The sequence below is a fragment of the Globicephala melas genome, chromosome 8, assembly GCF_963455315.2.
Source record: "Globicephala melas chromosome 8, mGloMel1.2, whole genome shotgun sequence".
Classification (NCBI taxonomy): domain Eukaryota; kingdom Metazoa; phylum Chordata; class Mammalia; order Artiodactyla; family Delphinidae; genus Globicephala; species Globicephala melas.
The window spans coordinates 16,646,250-16,662,884 of NC_083321.1; the positions used below are offsets into that span (position 1 = coordinate 16,646,250).

General features: G+C 42.5%; 1 pseudogene; it reads left to right on the plus strand.

Moving 5' to 3' along the window:
• Nucleotides 1-9,623: 9,623 nt before the first annotated feature.
• LOC115857403 (endoplasmic reticulum mannosyl-oligosaccharide 1,2-alpha-mannosidase-like) lies at nt 9,624-10,872 on the plus strand (annotated as a pseudogene).
• Nucleotides 10,873-16,635: the final 5,763 nt, after the last annotated feature.

Below are 16,635 nucleotides of genomic sequence, written 5' to 3' on the forward strand. Positions count from 1 at the left end.
TCTGAGACTGCAAAGGAGAGGAAGACAATTCACAGGAAGTTGGAAAGAGCAAAGGTTTGGTAAACAAATGTTTGCTGTTCCATGCAGAGACAATGGGACACAGAGACTTTGATCCTTAGGCCCTGCAGAGCTCCCCACCTTACAACACCTCGCCCATGTTCTTCGTGGTTATTTCTGGAGATGGTTCTCTTCCCAGACAAGGCCCTCTATCTGAATTCCTTTAGGCAATTAAAGGAAAGGTAAATATCTCTTGCAGAGTCTTTTGGGCTTTCATAGACTTCAGCTTAAAGTAATCCACATGTTAAAGTGGCACATTTTGGCGTGAGGGGAGGGGAGAACTTGCTTTAAACTCCTTCATCCCTAACTAAGGATTTAAAGGGGAAAGTCTGGCTAGAGTTCTCTGGTGAGGTGGCAGCAGTCAAGAGTGGTGCTTCTAGTACTGGGGTTCTCTACCCTGTGACTCATAATCTCCCCATCCTTAATCTTTGTAGTGACAAAGATAGGGCCTGGCTTTGGGACCTTTTTCAATATGCATGGCCAGATGAGCTGGCTGATACCCCTAGGAGAACACAAGATCCCCAGCCGAAATAACCAGACACCAAAGTAGAACAACTTCCCCAAGTGAGAGATGACACAAAACTGGATAACCTTTACCATCTGAAGCAAAATTATTCGCACAGATGGAAAGAAAATTTAACATAAGTATGAAAATATTAGATTTGAAAAAATATAAAAGTTGCAAAAAAGGGAAGCTATCACTAGCTTTTACAGCAGAACCTGAGTAAAGAGATTAAGGAGTGGGGAGAGGAGGAAAACCAGGGTAGGGAAACCAGGCACCACACAACCACTAATTCTTTTGTTGCCTTCTTCCAGGAGGTATACACACCAACCAGAGGTATTTTTCTTTTTTAACATCTTTATTGGAGTATAATTGCTTCACCATGCTGTGTTAGTTTCTGCTTTATAACAAAGTGAATCAGCTATACATATACATATATCCCCATATCCCTTCCCTCTTGCATCTCCCTCCCTCCCACCCTCCATAACCCACCCCTCTAGGTGGTCACAAAACACCGAGCTGATCTCCCTGTGCTATGCGGCTGGTTCCACCTAGCTATCTATTTTACATTTGGTAGAGTATATACGTCCATGCCACTCTCTAACTTCGTCCCAGCTTACCCTTCCCCCTCCCCGTGTCCTCAAGTCCATTCTCTAGTAGATCTGTGTCTTTATTCCCATCCTGCCCCTAGGTTCTTCATAACCATTTTTTTTCTTTTAGATTCCATATATATGTGTTAGCATACAGTATTTGTTTTTCTCTTTCTGACTTACTTCACTCTGTATGACAGACTCTACGTCCATCCACCTCACTACAAATAACTCAATTTCGTTTCTTTTTATGGCTGAGTAATATTCCATTGTATATATGTGCCACATCTTCTTTATCCATTCATCTGTTGATGGACATTTAGGTTGCTTCCATATCCTGGCTATTGTAAATAGAGCTGCAATGAACATTGTGGTACATGACTCTTTTTGAATTATGGTTTCCTCAGGGTATGTGCCCAGTACTGGGATTGCTGGGTTGTATGGTAGTTCTATTTGTAGTTTTTTAAGGAACCTCCATACTGTTCTCTATAGTGGCTGTATCGATTTACATTCCCACCAACAGTGCAAGAGGGTTCCCTTTTCTCCACACCCTCTCCAGCATTTACTGTTTGTAGATTTTTTGATGATGGCCATTCTGACTGGTGTGAGGTGATACCTCATTGTAGTTTTGATTTGCATTTCTCTAATGATTAGTGATGTTAAGCATCCTTTCATGTGTTTGTTGGCAATCTGTATATCTTCTTTGGAGAAATGTCTATTTAGGTCTTCTGCCCATTTTTGGATTGGGTTGTTTGTTTTTTTGATGTTGAGCTGCATGAGCTGCTTGTAAATTTTGGAGATTAATCCTTTGTCAGTTGCTTCATTTGCTAATATTTTCTCCCATGCTGAGGGTTGTCTTTTCGTCTTGTTTATGGTTTCCTTTGCTATGCAAAAGCTTTTAAGTTTCATTAGGTCCCATTTGTTTATTTTTGTTTTTATTTCCATTTCTCTAGGAGGTGGGTCAAAAAGGATCTTGCTGTGGTTTATATCATAGAGCTTTCTGCCTATGTTTTCCTCTGTGAGTTTTATGGTGTCTGGCCTTATATTTAGGTCTTTAATCCATTTTGAGTTTATCTTTGTATATGGTGTTAGGGAGTGTTCTAATTTCATTCTTTTACATGTGGCTGTCCAGTTTTCGCAGGACCACTTACTGAAGAGGCTGTCTTTTTTCCATAGTATACTCTTGCCTCCTTTTTCAAAAATAAGGTGACCATATGTGTGTGGGTTTATCTCTGGGCTTTCTATCCTGTTCCATGGATCTATAGTTCTGTTTTTGTGCCAGTACCATACTGTCTTGATTATTGTAGCTTTGTAGTATAGTCTGAAGTCTGGGAGCCTGATTCCTCCAGCTCCATTTTCCTTTCCCAAGATTGCTTTGGGGTCTTTTGTGTTTCCATACATATCGTAAAATTTTTTGTTCTAGTTCTGTGAAAAATGCCAGTGGTAGTTTGATAGGGATTGCACTGAATCTGTAGATTGCTTTGGGTAGTATAGTTATTTTCACAGTGTTGATTCTTCCAATCCAAGAACATGGTATATCTCTCCATCTGTTTGTATCATCTTTAATTTCTTTCATCAGTGTCTTATAATTTTCTGCATACAGGACTTCTGTCTCCGTAGGTAGGTTTATTCCTTGGTACTTTTTTCTCTTTGTTGCAATGGTAAGTGGGAGTGTTTCCTTAATTACTCTTTCAGATTTTCCATCATTACTGCTTAGGAATGCAAGAGATTTCTGTGCATTAATTTTGTATCCTTCTACTTTACCAAAATCATTGATTAGCTCTAGCAGTTTTGTGGTAGCATCTTTAGGATTCTCTATGTATAGTATCTTGTCATCTGCAAACAGTGACAGCTTTACTTCTTCTTTTTGGATTTGTATTTCTTTTATTTCTTTTTCTTCTCTGATTGCTGTGGCTAACACTTCCAAAACAATGTTGAATAATAGCGGTGAGAGTGGGCAACCTTGTCTTTTTCCTGATCTTAGTGGAAATGGTTTCAGTTTTTCACCATTGAGGACGATGTTGGCTGTGGGTTTCTCATATATGGCCTCTGTGCCTACTTTCTGGAGAGTTTTTATCATAAATGGGTGTTGAATTTTGTCGAAAGCTTTTTCTGCATCTATTGAGATGACCATGTGGTTTTTATTCTTCAGTTTATTAATATGATGTAGCACATTGACTGATTTGTGTATATTGAAGAATCCTTGCATTCCTGGGATAAACCCCACTTGATCATGGTGTATGATCCTTTTAATGTGCTGTTAGATTCTGTTTCCTAGTACTTTGTTGAGAATTTTGCGTCGATGTTCACCAGTGATATTGGCCTGTAGTTTTCTTTCTTTGTGACATCTTTCTCTGGTTTGGTATCAGGGTGATCGTGGCTTCATAGGATGAGTTTGGGAGTGTTCCTCCCTCTGCTATATTTTGGAAGAGTTTGAGAAGGATAAGTGTTAGCTCTTCTCTAAATGTTTGATAGAATTTGCCTGTGAAGCCATCTGGTCCTAGGCTTTTGTTTGCTGGAAGATTTTTAATCACAGGCTCAATTTCAGTACTTCTGATTGGTCTGCTTATATTTTCTAGTTCTTCCTGGTTTGGTCTCGGAAGGTTGTGCTTTTCTAAGAATCTGTCCATTTCTTCCAGGTTGTCCATTTTATTGGTATAGAGTTGCTTGTATTAATCTCTTGTGATCCTTTGTATTTCTGCAGTGTCAGCTGTTACTTCTTTTTAATTTCTAATTCTATTGATTTGATTCTTCTCCCTTTTTTTCTTGATGAGTCAGGCTAATGGTTTATCAATTTTGTTTACCTTTCAAAGAACAAGCTTTTAGTTTTATTGATCTTTGCTATTGTTTCCTTCATTTGTTTTTCATTTATTTCTGATCTGATCTTTATGATTTCTTTCCTTCTGGTACCTTTGGGGTTTTTTTGTTCTTCTTTCTCTAATTGCTTTAGGTGTAATGTTAGGTTGTTTATTTGAGGTGTTTCTTGTTTCTTGACTTAGGATTGTGTTGCTATAAACTTCCCTCTTAGAACTGCTTTTGCTGCATCCCATACGTTTTGGGTTGTCATGTTTTCATTGTCATTTGTTTCTAGGTATTATTTGATTTCCTCTTTGATTTTTTCAGTGATCTCTTGGTTATTAAGTAGTGTATTGTTTAGCATCCGTGTGTTTTTATTTTTTACAGATTTTTCCTGTAATTGATATCTAGTCTCATAGCATTGTGGTCGGAAAAGATACTTGATTCAATTTCAATTTTCTTAAATTTACCAAGGCTGGATTCATGACCCAAGATATGATCTATCCTGGAGAATGTTCCATGAACACTTGAGAAGAAAGTGTATTCTGTTGTTTTTGGATGGAATGTCCTATGAGTATCAATTAAGTCCATCTTTTTTAATGTATCATTTAAAGCTTGTGTTTCCTTATATATTTTCATTTTGGATGATCTGTCCATTGGTGAAAGTGGTGTGTTAAAGTCCCCTACTATGATTGTGTTACTGTCAATTTCCCCTTTTATGGCTGTTTATGTATTCAGGTGTTCCTATGTTGCTGCGTAAATATTTACAATTGTTATCTCTTCTTCCTGATTGATCCGTTGATCATTATATAGCATCCTTCTCTGTCTCTTGTAATAGTCTTTGTTTTAAAGTATATTTTGTCTGATATGAGAATTGCTACTCCAGCTTTCTTTTGATTTCCATTTGCCTGGAATATCTGTTTCTATCCCCTCACTTTCAGTCTGTGTCCCTAGGTCTGAAGTGGGTCTCTTGTAGACAGCATATATATGGGTCTAGTTTTTGTATCCATTCAGCCAGTCTATGTCTTTTGGTTGGGACATTTAATCCATTTACATTTAAGGTAGTTATCGATATGTATGTCCCTATGACCATTTTCTTAATTGTTCTGGGTTTGTTATTGTAGGTCTTTTCCTTCTCTTGTGTTTGCTGCCTAGAGAAGTTCCTTTAGCATTTGTTGTAAAGCCGGTTTGGTGGTGCTGAACTCTCTCAGCTTTAGCTTGTCTGTAAAGGTTTTAATTTCCCCATCAAGTCTGAATGATATCCTCGCTGGGTAGCGTAATCTTGATTGTAGTTTTTCTCCTTCATCACTTTAGATATGTCCTGACACTCCTTTCTGGCTTGCAGAGTTTCTGCTGAAAGAGCAGCTGTTAACCTTATGGGGATTCCCTTGTATGTTATTTGTTATTTTTCCCTTGCTGCTTTTAATATTTTTTCTTTGTATTTAATTTTTGATAATTTGATTAATATGTGTCTTGGTGTGTTTCTCCTTTGATTTATCCTGTATGGGACTCTCTGCACTTCCTGGACTTGACTGACTGTTTCCTTTCCCATATTAGAGAAGTTTTCAACTATAATCTCTTCAAATATTTTCTCAGTCCCTTTCTTTTTCTCTTCTTCTTCTGGGATCCCTATAATTCGAATGTTGCTGAGTTTAATGTTGTCTCAGAGATCTCTGAGACTGTCCTCAATTCTTTTCTTTCTTTTTTCTTTATTCTGCTCTGTGGTAGTTATTTCCACTATTTTATCTTCCAGGTCACTTATCTGTTCTTCTGCCTCAGTTATTCTGCTATTGATTCCTTCTAGAGAAGTTTTAATTTCATTTATTGTGTTGTTCATCATTTTTGGTTTGCTCTTTAGTTTCTCTATTTCTTTGTTAAAGGTTTCTTATATTTTCTCCATTCTATTTCCAAGATTTTGGATCATCTTTACTATCATTACTCTGAGTTCTTTTTCAGGTAGACTGCCTATTTCCTCTTCATTTGTTTGTTTTGGTGGGTTTTTTTTACCTTGCTCCTTCATCTGCTGTGTGTTTCTCTGTCTTTTCATTTTGCTTAACTTACTGTGCTCGGGGTCTCCTTTTTGCAGGCTGCAGGTTCGGAGTTCCCGTTGTTTTTTGTGTCTGTCCCCTGTGGCTAAGTTTGGTTCAGTGGGTTGTGTAGGCTTCCTTGTGGAGGGAACTAGTGCCTGTGTTCTAGTGGGTAAGGCTGGCTCTTGTCTTTCTGGTGGGCAGTTCTGCCTCCGGTCGTTTGTTTTGGGGTGTCTGTGACCTTATTATGATTTTAGGCAGCCTTTCTGCTAGTGAGTGGGGTTGTGTTCCTGTCTTGCTAGTTGTTTGTCATAGGGTGTCCAGCAGTGTAGCTTGCTGGTCGTTGAGTGGAGCTGGGTCTTAGCGTTGAGATGGAGATCTCTGGGAGAGCTTTCACCATTTGATATTACGTGGAGCTGGGAGGTCTCTGGTAGACCAGTGTCCTGATCTCAGCTCTCCCACCTCAGAGGCACCTGCCTGACACCCGGCCGGAGCATCAAGATCCTGTTATCCACACGGCTCAGAATAAAAGGGAGAAAAAAAGAAAGGAAGGAAGAAAAAAAAAATAAAAAAGTTATTAAAATAAAGAATAATTGTTAAAAATTTTTAAAAAAGAAACAAAAAAAGAAAGAAGAGAGCAACCAAATCAGAAAAAAAATCCACCAATGATAAGAAGTGCTAAAAACTATACTAAAAAAAAAACAAAAAAAAAATGGGCAGACAGAACCCTAGGACAAATGGTAAAAGCGGGCTTCCCTGGTGGCGCAGTGGTTGAGAATCTGCCTGCCAATGCAGGGGACACGGGTTCGAGCCGTGGTCTGGGAAGATCCCACATACCGCGGAGCAACTAAGCTCGTGCGCCACAGCTACTGAGCCTGCGCGACTGGAGCCTGTGCTCCGCAACAAGAGAAGGCCGCAACAGTGAGAGGCCCGTGCACCGCGATGAAGAGTGGCCCCCGCTCACCACAAGTAGAGAAAGCCCTCGCACAGAAACGAAGACCCAACACAGCCAAAAATAAATAAATTTATTTTTAAAAAAATGGTAAAAGCAAAGCTATACAGAGAAAATTACACACAGAAGCATACACATACATACTGACAAAAAGTGAAAAAGAAAAAAAAAAATCATTGCTCCCAAAGTCCGCCTCCTCAGTTTGGGATGATTCGTTGTCTATTCAGGTATTCCACAGATGCAGGGTACATCAAGTTGATTGTGGAGCTTTAATCCATTGTTCCTGAGGCTGCTGGAGAGATTTCCCTTTCTCTTCTTTGTTCACACAGCTTCCGGGGTTCAGCTTTGGATGTGGCCCTGCCTCTGTGTGTAGGTCGCCTGAGTGAATCTGTGCTTCGCTCAGACAGGACGGGGTTAAAGGAGCCGCTGATTTGGGGGCTCTGACTCACTCTGGCCATGGGGAGGGAGGGGTATGGAGTGCGGGGCGAGCCTGCGGCGGCAGAGGCCGGCTTGACGTTGCACCAGCCTGCTGCGTGCTATGCGTTCTCCCGGGGAAGTTGTCCCTGCATCACGTGACCCTGGCAGTAGCGGGCTGCACAGGCTCCCGGGAGGGGAGGTATGGAGAGTGACCTGTGCTCGCACACAGGCTTCTTGGTGGTGGCAGCAGCAGCCTTAGCGTCTCATGCCCGTGTCTGGGGTCTGCGCTGTTAGCCGTGGCTCGCGCCCGTCTCTGGAGCTCCTTTAAGCAGTACTGTTAATCCCCTCTCCTCGAGCATCAGGAAACAAAAAGGTAAGAAAAAGTCTCTTGCCTTTTTGGCAGCTCCAGACTTTTCCCGGACTTCCTCCTCGCTAGCTGTGGCGCACTAGCCCCCTTCAGGCTGTGTTCATGCAGCCAACCCCAGTCCTCTCCCTGGGATCCGACCTCCGAAGCCCGAGCCTCAGCTCCCAGTCCCCGCCCGCCCCGGCGGGTGAGCAGACAAGCCTCTCCGGCTCCTGATCCTCTGTGCCGGAATCTCTCCTCTTTGTCCTCCGCACCCCTATTGCTGCGCTCTCCTCCGCGGCTCCGAAGTTACCCCCTCCGCCACCCGCAGTCTTTGCCTGCGAAGGGGCTTCCTAGTGTGTGGAAAAGTTTCCTCCTTCACAGCTCCCTCCCACTGGTGCAGGTCCCGTCCCTATTCTTTTTTTTTTTTTTGGCGGTACGCGGGCCTCTCACTGTTGTGGTCTGTCCCGTTGCGGAGCACAGGGTCCAGACGCGCAGGACCAGCAGCCATGGCTCACAGGCCTAGCTGCTCCATGGCATGTGGGATCTTCCCAGACCAGGGCACGAACCCATGTCCCCTGCATCGGCAGGCGGACTCTCAACCACTGTGCCACCAGGGAAGCCCGCATTATCCTTTTTTTAAACTCATAGAGGTTAAAATATTTGCCCAAGTTCATATAGCTAAGAAGAGGAAGAACTGGAGTTTGAAATAGTTCTAACTAACTTCAAAGCCCATGTCCTTTCCTCTATGCCTTGCTTCAACCCAATAGCAGAGGCAAACTCACATGTGGCTATCGTCAAATGGGGTGAGAGCTCTGGGAAACATAAGTATGAAGTATTTGGGAACCCTAGGGGTACTCAGAGCAGGGTACCACTAACTGACCTCAGGAATATTTGTTAAGGCTTCCCAGAGGGAAGGCTGATGTGCCTTGAAGGATGATTAGGAAAAAAAAAATTAAAACAGTGTCTATTCAGTGAAAAGTGGTCAAGTGTTCTTGTGGGGCCAGAGGTGCTTTTGTAAAAAGTATACAGAGTAGAGTAGATAGGACAGAAGCCTGGGCCCTGGGAACTAACAATCTGGGTTCAAATTCCAACTCTGTCACATACAAGCTTGTCAAGTGCTTGAAATGCTATAAACTTGTTTCCTCAGATGCAAAAGGAGAGCAACAATAGTTCATACCTCATAGGTATTAGAAGGAATAAATTAAAGGAGATGATGCATATAAAGCATTTAGCACACTGCCTGGTCCCAAGTCTTGACATTCCCCCCTTCCCTCGCCCGGTTTCTTCCCCAGCTGCCAGGAATCAGAGCAGTGGGTCCCAAAGTGTGGTCTGTAAGCCAGCAGCCTCAGCAGAACCTGGGAACCTGTTAGAAATGCAGTCTCCTCTCTCCCCTACATCTACTGAATCAGAATATCTGGGGAGAGGGACAAAAGCGGGCTGAAATTTAATGAGCCCTCAGATAATTCTCAGGTATGCAAAAACCTGAGAAGCATTGCTTGAGTTCTTTCGAGGCTTAGTTAACACATCACTACAGAGAGGACGGTCACTGGCTGTCTGCAAGGTCCTCTTTTTCATTAGCCCACTGTAAAGACATTCTCCGAACAGAAGGTGTCATCCAGCGCTATAAACCACAGGACTAGAGCCTGCCCAATGCCCCTAGGGGAAGTAACTAAACTACCCCGCAGGGTAAAAATTCGTCAAACTGAGCCGCATGGCAGGCGCAGTGCTCCGCGGGGCGGGCTGGGGGCGGTGTTTCTAGGGCCTTGGCAGGAAACGGGAAGCGGAAGCTAAACGTCATCTGCTCGGAGGCAGCGGCACAGCCGGGGGGAGAGCCGCAGCAGGTAAAGGACGCCCTTGTGTGGGGAAAGGGGAATTACCCCTGTGGTATCTAATTATTTTCCTCGTAGCCTTTCTGACCGGGTGTAAACAACTTTCCATGAACATAAACACTGCCGCTAGTGAGGCCTCCATAGATGTCAGTATAGTGTCAGAAGTGACAAACGTTCAGTTTGAGTTCCGAGAACTCTCGTCTCACCGGAGATGAGAAATTTCAGGAGGTAGTGATGAAAGTGACAAAGTATATACATTCCCTGCCTGGGAAGAATGATGGGTTAGTGCCCATGTTCATTTATACCAACAGTGGCTTCTTCCCTTCAGTGGATCTTCACTCTTGGAACCAGAGCTCTGCTGAAGCACTGGATCCAAGGAAGAAAGAAAGAAATTCAGTTGCTACAAGACGATGTTGAAGCCGTAGAGGAATAAAAGAGCACCTGCTTCAGCACTCTGAGCCCAGCAAGCTGAGTTTTGTGGGAAAGTTGTGGATGGCAAGTTCTGAGTCAAGATGCATTGAATGTTTTTTTTGCTTGGGAACCCTGGCTCTGGGTGTAAGCTGTGGTCTGACCGCTGACCACATGGAGCTAGCTGAAGCCTTTATGGTGACCTGTTACTAGATGTATCATCAGTTTAGGAGTGGGGTGAGTCCAGAAATTTTGTACTTCAGCGTTAACCCCAAAGTTAGCCATAAGGATATGGGGATCTGGCCTGAAGACAATTTCAATCTGCTTTGACTAGAGACAGTGGAGAGTCTGTTCTGTCTGTACTGTTCAGTGGGGACAAGGAATACCAGGATCAGGGGTGGGAGATTCTGCAGTATTTCAACAGATATACCAACATCCAGTCAGGTGTCTATTTTTTTTGTGGCTGCGTTGGGTCTTCGTCTCTGCGCGCGGGCTTTCTCCAGTTGCTGCGAGCGGGGGCTACTTTTTGTTGTGCTGCGCGGGCTTCTCATTGTGGTGGCTTCTCTTGTTGCGGAGCACGGGCTCTGGGCGCGCGGGCTTCAGTAGTTGTGCCTCGCGGGCTCTAGAGCGCAGGCTCAGTAGTTGTGGCTCACGGGCTTAGTTGCTCTGCGGCATGTGGGATCTTCCCGGACCAGGGCTCGAACCCGTGTCCCCTGCCCTGGCAGGTGGATTCTTAACCACTCCGCCACCACGGAAGTCCCCAGGTGTCTATTCTTCAATCAATAATGGTCAGAATCAAATCCCAAGAGACAAGATGAAAAGTTTCTCTCTATGATAAACTCTAGGTACATATATCTTCTCTTTTCAGATGACATGGACTTCCTCAACCTTGACAAATATGTATTTAATATAGAGGGTCATCCCCTGGCCATCTGGACTTCAGCTTAAAAGGCTTGGAACAACACCCAATCGTAGGACTTTTCTGTATTGAACATCGTGTATAGTAGACTTTTCTTTTAAGTTATAGATAGGCAAGCCAATTGCTTATGCATAAAATGAGTCATCCGTTGACCTTTAGCCATGAGGATGTGCAGTCCAGTTGACTACTGTGAGCCAGACAAATTCCAAATTCTGGGCTGAAGAGGTCAAGTCCAGTGGGACAGCTGGAGTCCAGGACTCCTTGGAAGGCAAGGTACCTGTGGGTTTTTCAGGGCAGATGCTGGTGGTTTTGAATCTATCCTCATGTATTTCTTTAGGTGGTAATTCAGACTGACTTTAGGGTTTCTTTTAGTCTGTGCTTTCTAGATCAGGACCACTGTAAGAAGGAGGAATAAAATCAGCAAAGTTTTGATTTATAGGAAACAAAACAAAAATCTACCAACAACACAAAATCCTGCCAAACAGCCTGATTTGTGTTGTCAATTAGCTCCTTTTGGGGGAAACTGCACTGCTGTTGGGAGAAGAGAGAGGCTTATAACTGGTGACATAGTTGATGGACGCTGGCAATGGAGGCTAATGGGGAAGGCAGAGACAGACTAAATATGCCCTGTGGAAGGACAGGGCTCCTGTTGAGCTTGGTCAGCTTGTGATTTAAAAAGATATTAAGGAAAAAATAATTGGTTGCAATTCCAGTGACACTTACCAGTGTCATTCTCACTATTAATTGAGTTACCATACTGTGCCCAATAAAGTTTTAACAGAGCGAAGCATGGCGAATTTGTAGACCCAGCAGGTTGCTTATTGGGGCTGCACAGTCTGGCTTCTGCTATGAACATGGAAAGATGGGCTATCAACTTTACATTTACCCTCCAGCTGGGCTCTCTCAGCTGTTTGGAAGAGCCAAATATAGGCAGTAAGTAAAAGGAACAACCTAGGAACCCATGCAGTTAATAGTGAGAGAGAGGTTTAATAATGGTTATTTGGTTAGAGAGGTACTGTCTCAGAACAGTAGAGAAGCACTGTAGGACGGTGAATAAGAGCTCAGATTCTAGAGTCGGTGAGACCTGATTGGATAGTTTGAATTATTGTTCTGAAAATATTCCTCCTTCATACAGCACTGTGGAGTTCTATACTTCCCTTCTACACTGATGTTGGGTGTAGTCATGTGACCTGCTTTGGGATGTTAGCAGGGGTGATGGGAGCAGAGGCTTGAAATGTATGAGGCTTGTGTGGTTGGCCTGCCCCCTTGTGCTTTGGTTATCCATCACAGGAAGGACGTGCTTCTGGTAGCCACTCTCCTTTCAGCCTGGAATCCAGAGTAAGATAATGGAGTCAACCTAACAATCTGCAGCTGAGGGTAACTTATCAGCTGAATCATAGTTGACCTGCGCATTCCTGAGCCTGAACATAAATGCTGTTGTAAGTCACTGAGCATGGGAGTGGTTTGTTATGTAGCTGGCCTAGACACTTGGCTACAAATACTCCCTCTGCTGCCTTCTAGTAGTACAGTTCTGGCAACATACCACTCTCTTTAAGCCTTAATTGTGTTATCTACAGTATGGGCAGTGTTATAACTATCACACGGATAGCATTAAATGAACTAATACATATACATGTGCTTCATTATATCATGTACTTAACGAACATTAGGTATAGTTTAGAGCTATAAGTATAATAATCATGGCTACAATTTATTGAGCACTTACTACGCTATGCCTGAATCTAATTCGGATAATTTGCCTCTTTAATTTTTTGATTGATATTCCTTGCAACTCCAAGAGATAATTATCAATATTATGTTATCGATGTAGCATATTAATATTATTATTAATTCCCATTTTACAAATGAATGCTCAGAGAGGTTAAGTAACTTGCACAAAGTTGCATATATAGGAAATGGCAGAGTTGGGTTCTTTTCCTAGTCTGCTTTACCCTGTGGGTTATATTCTTTGCAGTGTGCTAAAATTTTTCATCCAAGTTTATGACTACAACTAATGTCAGTATAGTGCACCATGATTAATGAGGCACTTTGACATTATCACATACAGTCCCTCCAATTGCAAAGGTGGACATACAGTGTTGTGGCCCCCAAGAAATTTTTTCTTCTTTCTGGCTGCCAGGAAATCACCTTGGAATCAACACATGCAGATCCCCCTCATTCAGTAGGATGGGTGTGACCACTTTAATATCACGTAGGGAGCATCCTTTTAGAAGGATTAATGTGTTTAAAGCCACAGAGGTTAGTTCTACTTAGAATGGTGGGGTGTGCATGTCTCAAATCCCTGGGTAGCCACTCTTACAAGGGTAGACAAGCAGCCCCATATTCTGAAGGCAGAGGCTGTAATCAGACCTTGTTAGTTTTGAGGGCATCAAAAGAAAAGCAGCCTGTTCCCCTGGTCAGGAAAGAAGGTGGATAGGTGGTTTTGGATCTGAGAGGCAGAGGATAAACAAACAAGAGTGATCCAGTACTCCTGGGGCCGGATAGTTCCCTGGAAAGTGGCTGTACGCAGGAACTACAAGTGTTGGTCGTTAGATCTATAACTGGCAGAAGTCCAACTTTGGGGCTTTGTTGGTTGAGCCTGACTTTACAGGGACTGAGACGCACTTCTTTCGAAGAATGACTGCAGGCTGTGCTGGAATCTGGAGCCGTGAAATATCACAGCAGTAGATCCACACAACTTTGGTAAAGAACCAGCCCCAGCAAAGAAACTAGAGCAGGCCTGTTGGCTAATCAGACTCGATTTTCTATTTCCCTGGGTAAGAAAAAACCTTTTTATGGGTCTCTAAAGCCCTTGAATTTCTTGAATAATTCATGGGAATAAGGAGCTTCAAGAGGGAGACACTGGCTTTATTGGTAATAAAGCTCATAGAAGTGATATGACTGTATTTGTATCTCACGTATGTGTAGCTCTTTGTATCTGTTATGTATAGTCAGGAAAACCAAAGCTTGGAGACATGCCCAGAGATTTACAGTTAAGAAGTGCTGGCACCAGAACTCAGATTCTGGTCTTTTGATTATACTTCCTGCCCCTCCTGCCTGGTTCCCTCAATCTGCCTAGGTGGAAGAGCTCTGTACTTAGAGTTGTTGCCCTGCCTACGTAAGACTCACATAAGGTAATGTACAAGTTTAACAAGATTGATGCGTTGAGGAGACATGAGAAGTTTATCAAAACAACTTCGAACTGAACATTGGTTACCTCTGTTTATAATAGGTTTTGTTTTTCACGTTATAGGGTTTTTTCCGCTGGCCGCTTTACCTCACTTGGTCCTCGTATTCACACCATTTCCATACCCTCCTCCCCCCCGCCCACTTATCTGTCCCTTCTTTTGCCTCTCCATTTCTCTCAAGAAGAAAAAACAAATTCCTCTTATCTCATGGTTTTCTTCTTTGTTCCCTTGGCTCTTGCTTATACCCATGTCCCCAAGGCTTCACCTTCTATCCCAAAGACTTATATCATTTTGCCAGCAAAGTCATTTCTCTTTCTAAGAGAGATACTGTCACCAGCTCTTTTTTTAAACATCTTTATTGGAGTATAATTGCTTTACCATGCTGTGTTAGTTTCTGCTTTATAACAAAGTGAATCAGCTATACGTATACAAATATCCCCATATCCCCTCCCTCTTCTTACATCTCCCTCCCACCCTGCCTATCCCAGCCCTCTAGGTGGTCGCAAAGCACCGAGCTGATCTCCCTGTGCTATGCGGGTGCTTCCCACTAGCTATCTGTTTTACATTTGGTAGTGTATATATGTCCATGCCACTCTCTCACTTCATCCCAGCTTACCCTTCCCCCTCCCCATGTCCTCAAGTCCATTCTCTACGTCTGTGTCTGTATTCCTGTCCTGCCCCTAGGTTCTTTAGAACCTTTTTTTTTTTTTTTTTAGATTCCATACATATGTGTTAGCATACGATATTTGTTTTTCTCTTTCTGACTTACTTCACTCTGTATGACAGACTCTAGGTCCATCCACCTCACCACAAATAACTCAATTTCGTTTCTTTTTATGGCTGAGTAATATTCCATTGTATATATGTGCCACATCTTCTTTATCCATTCATCTGTCAATGGACACTTAGGTTGCTTCCACGTCCTGGCTATTGTAAATAGAGCTGCAGTGAACATTGTGGTACATGACTCTTTTTGAATTATGGTTTTCTCAGGGTATATGCCCAGTAGTGGATTTGCTGGGTCGTATGGTAGTTCTATTTTTAGTTTTTTAAGGAACCTCCATACTGTTCTCCATAGTGGCTGTATGTTACCAGCTTTTAAGACAGTTTATTCATGCATCAAGTGGTGCATGCATTTCCCTTATTGAGGAATTACTATGTGTCAAGGGCTGTTCTAGGTGTTAGGAGCACACCAGCGAATGAAACAAAGTTTATGCTTTTATGGAGAGAAATAAATGAGAGCACTTTGGTATGTAATATGGTGAAAATATAAGGAAAAAATACAGCAAAGGGAAAAATAAAGCATGGTAATGGAGTAAGGAGTCTTGGGGGAGAGTAGTTATTTCATATAAAATGTTTATATATATATATATATATATACACACACACACATATATGTATGTATATACATGTATATATATACACTGACATATCAGAAGGAAGTGAGGAAATGAGCCATACTGACACTTTAGAGAACAGCATTCCTGGAAGAGGAAACATCAAGTGCAAAGGCCTTGAAGTAGAAGTCTGCTTAGCTGTTTCAAGGAAGAGCAGAGACCAATATGGCTGTATTAAAGCGAATGAATAGGAGTGGGGTGGAGTGTGACTGCTGTAATTCATAGTATTAAGAACCTTAAGGGTCATTGGAGGAATTACGGTCTTATTTGTATCTCTAGTATGTGTACTATTTGTATCTGTTACGTACAGCTGGGGACACCAAAGCTGTGAATGAAATAGGAAGCCATTGGAAGGTTTGGAACAGAGGAGTGAGCTGAACTGACTTATATTTCTAAAGGATCTCTCTGGTTGCTGTCTTGAGAATAGATGCTAAGAAGCTAAGGGCAGAATGGGGGAGCTAAGGTGGGACACAGAATAATCCATGCGAGAATTGAAGGTGCCTTGGTCCAGGGATGTTTGGTGGTGAAAGGGGTAAGAAGTAGTTGGAGTCTCTATATAGTTCGAATGTAATGCTGGAAGAATTTGATGATTGGTTACCTGTGGTAGCCTAAGGCAGAAGTGATAAGGACGTCTGAAGCTTTTTGGATGAGCACTTTGAAGGATGGGGATACCATTCGTCAAATAGGGAAGACCATGGAAGGAACATGCTTGGTGGAAGGTGATCAGCAGCTTAGTTTTGGGCTTATGTAGCCTGGAGACATAAGCATGTAGATGTCAGTCAGGGAGTGGAACATTCTAGGCTCAAGTTCATCGGGGAGATCTGAGCTAGAGATATAAATGTTGGAAGCATCTGAAACTGATGGCTTTGAAAACCATGAAATTAGGTGACATCACCCAAGGAATGGTGATCATATTCAGAGAAGGAGAATGGAATGGAAAGGAGATGAGAAGACAGCAAAGGAATGGCCTCTTTTCTCCCCTAATTACCTACTTTAAAAATAGTCATTCATAAATATGAAAATGAACATATTATTCAGTCTATAAGTGATTCTTGGTGCATATATTGTTAGTAGAACTTTTATAATAACTGGAGGCATGTAGTAGACACTTAATAACTATTAGTTGAATGAAGAGCGAATAAAAGAATGACTGAATTACTTCATCATCTTTCCCACATTGTCTGAGGCCCACAGAAGTCTTTTTAGC